The sequence below is a fragment of the Mustela lutreola genome, chromosome 18 (genome assembly GCF_030435805.1).
Source record: "Mustela lutreola isolate mMusLut2 chromosome 18, mMusLut2.pri, whole genome shotgun sequence".
NCBI classification, from domain to species: domain Eukaryota; kingdom Metazoa; phylum Chordata; class Mammalia; order Carnivora; family Mustelidae; genus Mustela; species Mustela lutreola.
Genome location: NC_081307.1, coordinates 10,274,777 through 10,286,996, shown reverse-complemented (window position 1 = coordinate 10,286,996; position 12,220 = coordinate 10,274,777).

Sequence of the window (12,220 nt, the reverse complement as noted above, 5' to 3'; positions counted from 1 at the left end):
ATTACTTTTCCTCATGAAACATTGCGATGTTCTGAATCCTGGTACCTCCCATTGACTGGACTAGGGGTCACAACCACAGCAAATGGGAGAGCAAAATGTTGTCCTACAGGTAGTGACAAAATTTTATTAGCTCTTCAGTGTTAGTGTATGGCCATAGCGCTGTATTTGACAAATCAATGCTTTAGCCAAAAGTTGAACGGCCACCCTTTTCTGCAGCTTCCACTGTTTTGTCTGCATAGAATTTTCCTGAACTACAAGCAAAAATGTATTTCGTCAAATGTCACAAAGTGAAAATGTTGCTAATCTTAGATGTGTTACATATTTTGTGTTTTTTACTTTCCATACTCTTTCAAAAGCTGCCGCTATAAAGCTGTTTGGCTGTATTGACAGCATGTGGTGTTCTTTGCAAAAGCAATTCTAGGAGAGCCAGCGTCTAACACGGACTCCTCACATCCCCACTCCAGGGTCGTCAGCAAAAAGCAAAAAAAAAAAAAAAAAAAAAAAAAGCAATTTGTGTGCTGTGTTTTTTCAAAAAGATAAAAGGGGATGGAAATCAGACCTGGCCGTTAGTCACTAGTGTGTAGTACTGTGATCTGAAGTAGGAAATTTAACTCACATAGAATAATTGTGGTGCTTGAAGCAGCTACTTTTTCTTTTTGCTGTGAAGATCATGGATTTGGAATGTCCTCACGAGGTGGGCCTAAGACAGTGACCATGAACTTCACATCTTAGTGCCCACCCTCCATCTGAACCCAGAGATTAAAAAGGCAGTAAGCTTCATGTTTAGGCCTAAGCTTAAAAATATCCTTCCCCTCCCCGCCCCAAAGACTGAGTTGGGCGGAGGATACATCCTCTTTTCCAAAAAGGTACAGCCTTGAATTATAAAATGGATCACTAAATTTGGCAATGTAACTCTCTGCATGAGTGGAAATGTGTGTCAAGTACTTTTCCAAAAAGCATGATTATGATAAAAATGTCCTTTTGCCTCAGATCTTGCTAACTAACCCCAAAGAATATTTCACTATTGCAAGCATTATATACATAAATTCCAAAATGGGATGAATTCTACAACTCCCTTAAAATTAAAGAGAGACGAGAGGTAGAGATTTAACTATGGTTCTGTCGAGTCATGGGAAGATGGTATTTTAAGGGAATTGGTAAGCAGAATATCTTGCCTTATGACCCTCATTACAATCAGAGATGGATCTAATAATTCCAAATTCCTTCCACTAGGAGCTCTGATGAGACTGAAGTAAGATCACCCCTTAACCAGGAAACTTTGATCTAAGCCTCATCAGAGTGGAGCTAAAAAAATTTCCATCACTCTCTATGGCCCAGGCTAGATGATGAAGCCCTTCCCATCAAAACGCATCTCTATAAGAAGGTTAAAAAAATATATAACAAAAAAAACAACAACTCAGTGTGGGAATTTCCTGGTCAGGAAAACAATTTCCTCTTCTTCCAAATTGGAATCAAGACAGATTTTAAATTTCCCATTCTTCACACACATTTCTAATTGATACAGAACACGTAATTGATAAAGTCTGTGTCGCCCTAGAAATAGAGCAAATAAAAGCAGTTAGAGGGAAAACTGGCTTGTTCTCCTGACCCGAACTCAGAAGATCTGAGTCATTGTTTACCTCCATTTCTGTACGGATGAATTTTAAAACAGATTTCATTTTGTTCTGTTTATTTTGGGAAGGTGCGTGGGGGGTGGGGAGGTGGTTTGTTCGTGATTCATATCTCCAGCCCATTCCACTCTCAACTTTTATTTGATGTGTTCAAAGCTGGAAAAAAAAAAAAAAAAGGCAGAACTGAACACTTAATTTGACATGAAGCTGAAGGAGAGAGCAAGCCAGAGGAGAGTTTGAATAAAGCATGGCCTTGGCTTCATACCACACTTTTTGTGCCTTGTATTATCAATGTAAATTCTGAATGTTGTACAGTAAATACTTGGATGGACTTCTTAGAAAAGGCTGCACTGGCTTCTTTTTCAGCACATGTACATATCTATAAATATATATACATATATATTTGGTAATGCCAAACAGCTGTGTTATATTGTACTGAACAAAATGGACCGTTTGGATGTTTTATGTAGAGTTTGCAAAAAACAAAAAACAAAAAAAACAAAAAAACAAAAAAACAAAAAACAAAACAAAACTGGATGGTTACTGACTTTTCAAGATAAATGTACAGACGTAAATTATCGCATACCAGTTATTTATGAATAAAGAGTCTTTTATTGACATTTTAGGTTACTCCATGAGTGGAAATTTGAAATCCCAAGGAGGAGCCCCTCTGTGCACTTCCTGCCACAACCTAGCGGGCACTGGAATTCCCTCCACATTGAGGACAGTTTCCAAATACCTATTAAGGGATTGAACCTAATTTCTCCTTGTGGCCTCAAGAAAGAGGTAATATGAGGCTACTGGAAACAAAGATGAGATCATCTCCTACCATTCTCAACCCAACCACCATGCACACACACACAAGTACTCCTAGGACATTGTTTTACAAACTGAGAGAATCCCGACCAGACCATTGTCTGGATACCATTCACCTTTGTCCTCAAAAGGCTTGGGTTACTTTTTCTTTTCTCTTTTCCTTTTCTTTTTCTTTTCTTTCTTTCTTTTTTTTTTTTTTTTTTTCCAACACACACGAAATTTTCTGCTTCTCCATGGGCAAAATGTTACAAAAACAAGTACAATGTTAGACATTTCAGATATGGCTTCACTGACTGAATCTGTTTAAATTGTTTTAAAAATGCTGAATGCTCCCAAGATCCCAAGAATTTAATCATAACTCTTCAGAGTGGATCAGAGTCCCTTTAAACAGTGTGACCCAAAGATGGTTTCTGATTTAAGTGAGTCATTAAAAGGTCATAAATTGGTTTAAAACCAGTATTTTCCAAAATCCATCTTTAAACAAATACGATTTCCATAGTGAGATAAGAGGTTTTGGACCCTCACACTGACTCATAAATTAAGTTTGGAAAACTATGGCATAAAATGAAATCACATTCTCTAGATTTCTGAAAACCTTTAAGGGTACAATGTTTCTAATGTATATGATGGATCTCTAAAAGAGGAGTATATGCAACATTTTCTAAATGTCTGGAGCATGTAATTCTTTTTATGGATCATCTTATAGGACTAGAAGGAATGGTAATATCCACAAAGTGGCTGTGAGTGGTTCCAGTGCTTTAAAGCTAATTAGTCTACATTTAAGTTACTGGTAGAATGAGAATTGGTTTTAATTAACTAGGTAAATCAATATGATTAGGCAGAACCAAACCAAAAATTCCAGAACTATTTTAATAGAGCAAACAAATCTAATCTGCATTGGTCAACTATAAAGAATGCTGTGACTGGCAGAGAGTTTCAGACAGACTAGCTCATTTTGATAAAAATAGAACATATCAGCTGCAGTCTGTAATCCACTTTTCCAAATACTTAAGTTTTGTCTAAAAACATTTTATCTACCTAGTAACTGATTCTGAGTGGATTAAGCTACTTTGGGCTAATGTTTATTCTCTGTAGTCAGTACTTATTAGAATTTGATCAAATTTATTCTGATGGAGTTATTCATTCAAAAATATTTATTTTGGGGCAGCTGGGTGGCTCAGTGGGTTAGGCCTCTGCCTTAGGCTTAGGTCATGGTCTCAGGGTCCTGGATTGAGCTCTGCATTGGGCTCTTAGCTTGGAGGGGAGCCTGCTTCCTCCTCTCTCTCTGCCTGCCTCTCTGCCTACTTGTGATCTCTCTGTCAAATAAATAAAATCTTTAAAAAATATATTTATTTAGATTTCCATATGATACCAAAACCTAGGTTCAAATCCTGCCTGTGTCACTTAGCATTTAATATCAGACAAAATACTTAATGTTTCTACTTTATAATATAAGAATGATAGAATTTTAGATTCTTTTCAACATGTGAAGATTAAGTGGGGGAAAAAAAAAAGATAAATGTAAAAGCCTTAGCACACTGTATGGTACTTAGAAAGCAACTAATGAGGGTTCACTTTTACCTTATTTAGAAAGGCAGTAAGCATGGTAGTTACCAAAATGTGTTTGAGATTAACACAGGCTAAGTAGTAATCCTGAGTCTGCCATTCTCTGGGCACATGACCTTGGCCAAAAAACTATCTTTAAAAGAAGATAATCTTATCAAGCTCACTAGATCCAAATAAATGTTCAAAAAATAGTATAATAATTAAACACATCTCTAGCTATCTGTCGCTTGCTTTGGTTCTGAACAGAAATGTACTAGAGTGTTCATTATATAAACATAGCAACATGACAAGAGGGGCAAAGATTACTCAGTTTTAATCTTTATGATAGCTAGCTGAATGTTATTTAAGGCAAAAAAAAAAAGTCATACAACCTCTGAAATAAGTTAAATATTTTGTTTTTCAAATATAAAGGTTGATGCTTAATACAGTAAACTTTAAATACTCTAATAAGGTCCATTATATCCATCCACCTAAAATGATTTTAGAAGGGAAGGAATCAGAGTCAGATGATGGGGCAAATACACTTAAAATGTATCACTAAGACAAATAACATTATTTAAAATAGTGATTTTGCATAGAGTAGATGGCCCATCGATGAAAGGACCCATTTTCTGTTTTTCAGACAACACAAAGGACTTAAAGTCTTAAGAGTATATACACAAGTTAAAGAGTTACCTGGGCATTATTACTCTCTCCTTGCTAGACCCTCTCCAACAAAGCAGACATTCATAAAAAACAAAACAAACCACACACACACACCTCCCGACTCAACCTTCACAAAGCGTAGGCTCTCTATATCAAGAGGTTGTCATACCATCAAACAAGCACCGTGAAAGAGATGAGCACAGATTGTTAAGGGAGAATGAAGGAGAGGTGAGACCAGGTTGTGCTGTGTGAGGGAAAGTAATATGGACACGTGTTGACTGGCTAAGATGTAAAGATGATATGCTAAATAGGTATCTCTATGATAACACTCTGCAACGAGCCCCTTAATCTGTGGCTTAAAGGGAACCATGTATTATTCTTACAGAGCTATGGATCAGTAGGAAGTTCCTCCTTGGCTATCAGCTGAACTCACACCTGTATGTGCTATATGTTCCCTGGGCTAGCTCTTTCAGGCCAGGTTCCTTACATAGCGGGGGGACCTTGGCTAGGACAGTAGGACAAAGCTCTTCCCCCCTAGGTCTTAGGATGCAGTAGGTTCAGCTAGGTATGTTCTCACAGTAAAGGCAGAGGATGAAAAGCATTGTAGAGGTTTTTGGAGAATAGTCTTGGAACACCATCATTTCTGTGATATTTCATTGGTCCACCTAACTCGTAAGACTAGAGCATTCATGACAGAAATAGAATCCAACTCTTGATGGGAACTAATGCAAAAATCACAGTGCTTTAAAGGGTATGGATGCAGAAAGGGTGGAAAATTTGGGTCATGGTTTCAATTTCAGCATCAGAAAGGAGTAAGAATCTGTCAGACAAAAATAAAGGAGGAAAAGCTTTCAAATGGGAATATTATCATAGATAAATAGATTTGTAAGTATCTTCTACAGAAAAGGCTACCATACTGCTTTTCATGCTTCTAGTCTTTATGATCCACCGGATCGTCTATGTTATTAGGTACTGATTAGGTACTGATCCTACATTTTGCCATGTTTGGGGAAAGCAGCATTAATCACATTTACAAGGGCTTCTTTATTGTAAGAACTCTCAAAGGTTTTTACATAATGAAGGTAATCAATACTTTTGAATACTTTCAATCTGCTATGCTCTTTATACAGAATCACTCACTTAATCCCCTAGCAACAATATGAAGTCAGTACTATTATTAGTCATAGTAAATAGGAAAGCTGAAAAAAGAATTATGCTAATATGAATTTTTAATCACTCAACCAAGGCTACAACGTCTATAACATTTTCCAAATATTTGTCACTTACTCCTACTTAACGAGCATGTAGTAACATCTCACAGTTAATATCCTGGGATCTACTTTTCAACAACGTAGAAGAGATAAATTGGGTCCTACATCCTAAATTAATTCAGTCTAGATTTACTTCAACTTTTTCTCATCTTCCAACCCATTTCTTTGCACTTTGCAAAATCTCTCATCTCTAAGTGTATGCTAAGCGCATGGCAACCTTTTTTTTTTTTTAACATTTTAATTCTTGGCTATGAATGATTTCCTCTATAATTAAAAAGGCACACTTAAAACTGATAAGAATGAGTTGTAAATATTTTGCTCCACCTTCTAAAGACAGGTTTAAAAGCTAGGAGGCATCTGTCCATGAAATGGCTTGTATCAAATAACCTTGCTTTCTCTAAGCTCAGAGAAGAATTCAACACATCCATCCTCTTAAAGGGGTGAGTGTTAGGTGTCTAGCCATGAGGAAGATGCTGTGCAGTGAATAGAGCCCAGAGCAGGTTAAGAAGGCATTAAGTAATGAGAAGTAATGAGTGCTCTAACCTTAGCTATCATGCCTGCCAGTGGAGTCCGAGATAATCCATTTTACTTTTTGAGTCCCAATTTCCTCATCTGTAAAATCAGCATCATGCATATTCTGTCTCACTTTATTGGTCCATAGCCAAAAGAAAACAATGGGATCTAAATAGGAGGCCAAAGTGTTTGACACACAGGTTAAAAAAAAGAAGTGTGAATGACCAGGACTTGTTCATCTCCTTGGATCCCTAGTTGAATAATTTGGTTAGGGTACCCAGAGAAACAAGAGATGATCTCTTCTCCCAGCCTATGAGCTCTAAACATCATGAGATGTTGATGAGAAAGATCATCAATAGGAGTGTGTTCTAGACAACATCAAAAGTGAAAAATTATATAAAATGCTTAGGTCAACAATTGATTCATCATCACCAGAAGAACTTAAGAGTTAACGCTTCTGGGGGTACCTGGGGGAGTCAATCGGCTGAGTATCACCTCTTGATTTCGTCTCAGGTAATGATCTCAGGGTCGTGAGATCCAGCCCCACGTCTGGCTCAGCTCTGGGCAGAGAGCCTGGTTAAGATTCGCTTCCTCTCCTCCCACCCCTCCCCAACCCCTCTCCCTCTCTAATAAAAAACAAAAAAAATTAATACTTCTGGCTTTTATGGGCCTCAACTGTCATTTTTTTTTATATCATGCTTTATATTCTTCGCAAAAATGGGGACAATTTACCTTTCAAGTGTGCCTCCGTTTGAGGCATTGAGTTTATTTAAAAAGTAGTAGTTATTGTCCTCATTGGGGAAAACACTCAAAAAATAGGAATATAGTGGTGAACAAAAGCCACCCCACTCACAGATTTCATTCATTCTGAAGGGGGCCAGAGAGTAAAGACTAAAGGAAATTATAGAGTCAGACAAAGAAAAGAAGAATGGGGTTTCTGGGGGTGTGATTTGGGTTGTATTTTTCAATAGGGTTGTCAGGCAAAAGTCTTACTGAGACCGGCGCTATTGACATTTGGAGCTGGATAATTCTCTGTTGTGAGGGGCTTGCTCTGTGCTTTCTAGGATATTTTGCAGCCTTCCTGGCATGTACACATGAAATGTCAATAGTTCCTACCAACGATGGCAAACAGAAACATCTCCAGACATTCCAAAGGATCCTCTAGGGAGCAGCCCCAAATGAGAACCACTGGTTTATATATGTTGATTGGTCACAGTAAGTAGCTGAGCTACAATCAAAAAATCACTGGAGTTTCAAAATTCAAGGAATTAGAATAGGGAGGTAGAGGAATCATCTCTATGCATCCTCAAATCTCCAAAATTTAAACGGGAATGTGTTGCATAGAATGACAGAAGCTAATGCTTCAGTGAGTAACAGGAATTGACGTGGGCATCCATCCATTATTACAACCATCAGAGATAGTGGCTGGCATGCTTTCAAAATAGGGTATCAAAACATGGAAAATATTAGGGAGAAGAGAGATGGTCTGGACATGGCAAGGAGCAGGAAAGACAACTCCTACCCCACCTTGGGTGATACAGAAAGTATAGGAGAGAAAATAGTAATCAAGTTAAACACAGCAATAGAAGGAGTTTCTTTAAGAGCCAGTTTTCACTAACAGCAAGAGAAAGGAAATGTTCAGCGATGCAATTCGCAGAGGAGAAAAAAATTTTCCTCTACCCTTGGTGGGTCTTTGGCCAGGCCTGACAATGAAATGGACACAAAACACATGAACTGAAGAAAGGCATACACCTTCTATTGAATTTGTACATATACAGGGGGAGTCTTCATAGAAAATGAAGGGACCGGAGCAGGAGCCTTTTATATCTTTCAGACAAAGAAATGATACATTGGTGAAGAATCGATAAGATAAAGAGTAAATGGTGAAGAAGTAACAGGGCTTATTCACACAGATTTCTCAGCCCTACATTCCCTGTCTCTGGAGATAGCAATGTCTCACTTCGCCCCAGCACAGGGGGGGGGGGGGGGGATACCTTCCACATGGAGATTTAGTTCCCACTTTCAGGGAAGAAGGGGAAGAGGGGAGGTCACAGTGACCTTCCTTTTTCTGCCATTTTCTCACACTCCTTCATCTTAAAATATGCCAAGTTTCCATATTTTAGGGTAGTGTGTCCCAAACCCTATCAGGATGTAGAGCATTTTGGTGAGGACTGAAAGCACAGGGAAGGGTTTTGCAAATTGGGAAAGTGGGAAATGGAGCAGATGTACAACCCCTTAGGAGGATCATGGTCTATTGGGATGGGAGATATGAATATCCTCTGGTGACTGACCTCAGCAGGGATAAAGGACACGATAAGAGTAGTCATTAAAACTAAATAGATTAAGGAATTGATTGACCAAAAGCCCATTCAGCCATTCATTTATTCATACATTTAGACATTATCTGTTTTGTGTCTAGAAACTTTCTTCCAAGTCCTGTGACGTAGGTAATCAGATGCTTCTTCAAATCAAAAAGTGGAAGGGAAATGCAGTGCTTAGCCAAAAATTACTAAGCTAGTTGGTGGCAGTTTAAACCAGGTCTTCTTCCAGGGTGCTATTTCTAGAAAACAAAGTTTTTGATTGGGGTTTTCACTTTTTTTAGCCGCACTCTATAGCAAACAGAAAGTCTTAGTTCGGGCGCCTGGGTGGCTCAGTGGGTTAAGCCGCTTCCTTCGGCTCAGGTCATGATCTCAGGGTCCTGGGATCGAGTCCTGCATCGGGCTCTCTGCTCAGCAGGGAGCCTGCTTCCTCCTCTCTCTCTCTTTCTCTGCCTGCCTCTCTGCCTACTTGTGATCTCTCTCTGTCAAATAAATAAATAAAATCTTAAAAAAAAAAAAAAAGAAAGTCTTAGTTCAAGGGCAGAATGCAGGACTTCTGACACGAGGGATCACCCAGGCGCACATTTAAGGAATTCTATCAGCTGCAGCTTTTGGAGTCTGCAAGACTGGACCTCCTGCATTGGCTTCCCATCCATTGCAGCTTGCTACAGGCTTCTGGGAGCCCAGTGCTTCTGTTTAAAGGAGAGATCAGCAGCCCTGACAGATTGGAAACCATCAGAAGACACTAGAGTTGGTCGAGACACTGTAGTAACTTCCAGAAGCTTCCATCACAACCAATGAATGCATTAAAAAAAAAAAAAAGCAATGCTTTGGAAGAAAACCTATTTTTATATCTGAAAGATTTTTTATAGTGAATACATGAATACATTGATATAATTCTTTATATTGCTTAAAGAATGTGTTTTCCAGGGAGTTAAAAACAGCTCACATGTGAACAAAAACTGAACATATGTCAACGATATACCTGACTCATTAATGAAGAAACTGGTTAGCATTAGTCCACAGAAGAATTTGAAGAACACATACACATGTACACACACGTAGACATACATGTACATATCCATGGGAATTCTGAAATGGAAATGCTAATAGAGAAAAAACATTAATATCTTACAGGGCAGTAATAGATGTCCTATAGGCTATTTGGCAATTTTATAATATTAGCCTATATTTTAATATCCTGTTATATGAGAAAAATACAGTATTTGAGGTTTTCTACTCAGTTATAGCTGGATAAAATTCATTTGCATGACTTACAGTTTTCTATAGTTTCTCTTCTCTCCCTACAGACCTGTAATGTACGCAAGCCAACAGAGTTCACAGGAGCACACCCCTACAGAATCAAACAGTCCCCTGATGTCCAGTTCAACAACACCCAACACTTCCCTGAAAAGGCACTCAGTACTTTTTTGCTGTGTTCAAGTCTCTGACAAGTTGTTCTCAACAATACTCAGCATGTTTGGAAAATCTCCTGGGAGACTTTTATTTGTGCAGTATCTCTCAACAAGTCACTACTGTGCTTTGTGTTTTTTTCCCCCCTTCTGTTACCCCAAGAATTGGCAGGTCTATTTCCTTTCTTTGCCACCAACATCAGTAACTCCACATGTGAAACCACTAGGGGCAGACAGAAGTCACATGGCCTCTCCTACCATCATCTCCATCCTAGCCGAAATCTAAGCAGTTGCCAGTTCTGCACTTGTTGGAGGAGTGTTTTTCATAGTTATTATAAAGTAGTGAGCCTGTTGGGGAGGAGAGGGAAGGTTAAAAAGTCTGTTTTGACGTGTAAGGCTTCATCCATCACTGACACATACCAATATTCCTCTTTTTCTTGCTTTCCTGTTTCCCCTCCATTTTCAATACAGTTAGACTCAGGGGGACTGGATATGGTCTTCAAAAATTTGAAAGTCTGTCATGGAAGACAGATCACACTTGTTCTGCCTGGTCCCAGGAGGTAGACCTGGGGCCAATTCTATAGAAACAACAAAGAGACTTCCCTTCCCCCCTTCTTCCATAAGGGGTTGAGCTGTTCAAATCTGGGATGAGCTTTTAAGGAAACTTTAGAGCTTCCGGTCATTTTGATCCATGACTTCCATTGAAGCCTATGAACAGTGCTCATGTTCTCTTTATTGACAATTTTTTTTTCTAGTTTTGGTCATCATCCAGACATTTTTTCTCTTTCCCTTCAAACTGAGATTCTTGGTTCCTCCCACTAACCAGATCTTCATTCCCTAGTTTAGGGATGAGCACCCGGTTTGGGTAGAGCCAGAGTGTAACATTAGGGGGTACAAGGTCTCTACAGAAACTACTCGACTTGCCACTGTAACAGGAAAGCAGTCACAGACCATGTATATATACTAACGAGTGTGGCCGGGTTGCAATAAACTTTATTTATAGACGCTGAAATTTGATTTCCACATAATTTTTATAGGTCACTTAACACTGATCTTGATTTTTTTTTTTTTCAAGCCTTTTAAAATGTTAAGACTATTCTTAGCTCACATAAGCAGGTAGCAGCCTGGGTTTCAAGGGCCATAGTTTGCCAACCTCTGCTCTAACCTTTCATTACCTTCGGGAGGGACAACTTATCCAAAGAACGGAAGTAGATTCATTCATGTCTCAAAGAGGACCCTGCAGATTGCAAATCTGCTGAGGACTGGGGAAGTGAAGTCTTCGTGTGTTAATGTTTTTTTTAATCTAAGTGGGCAGTTTTAAAAAGGGGTTTTCCTTTGAAGATACAACAAAGGTGTGTGTGTGTGTGTGTGTGTTTCGAACATAATATCTAGAGTAAAAGTCAGAAACTCAGGGAATTAGAAAGCAGAACTGTATTTATTAACAAAACTCATTTCTGTGACTCATCCCAACTCTGGAGTGGTAGTTCTATACTCGTCAGAGAGCTTCTTGGGGATAAACTATTCTGTGGTCTGCCTCACAATAAAGTTTGACTGCACAGGCACCACATTATTGCCTTGTAAAACCAGAAAATCCCCTTCTATTATTATCTATTCCAGGTTTAAAGTATAACAGATTACAATAAAGATTCTCTTTATATGTTTTAAGATTATTTCCCAGCCCATTTGGTAGCACTTATGTTAATACCATCAAGGCTGATCCCCAAAAAGTACTAAGGAAAAATTTCAATAGCACTTACAAGATTTTTTTTTTTTTTTTCCAAAAGGGAACTTCTGCTGACAGCTCCTTCTTTTGGAGGAACCAGCAGAAGGGGAAGTTCTAAGGTATTTATCTCTGTTTTTGTCGATTTGTTTCAGTAGGTGAGGTTTCATCCATCACTGACATGTACTGATTCCCATCCTTTTCTATATTTTCCCCCCTACTTTTAATATAATTAGACTCAGGGGGACTTGATATTTGTCTTCAAATATTTGAAAGTCTGTCATATGGAAGAGGGATTAGACTTGCTCTGCCTGGTCCCAAGAGGTAG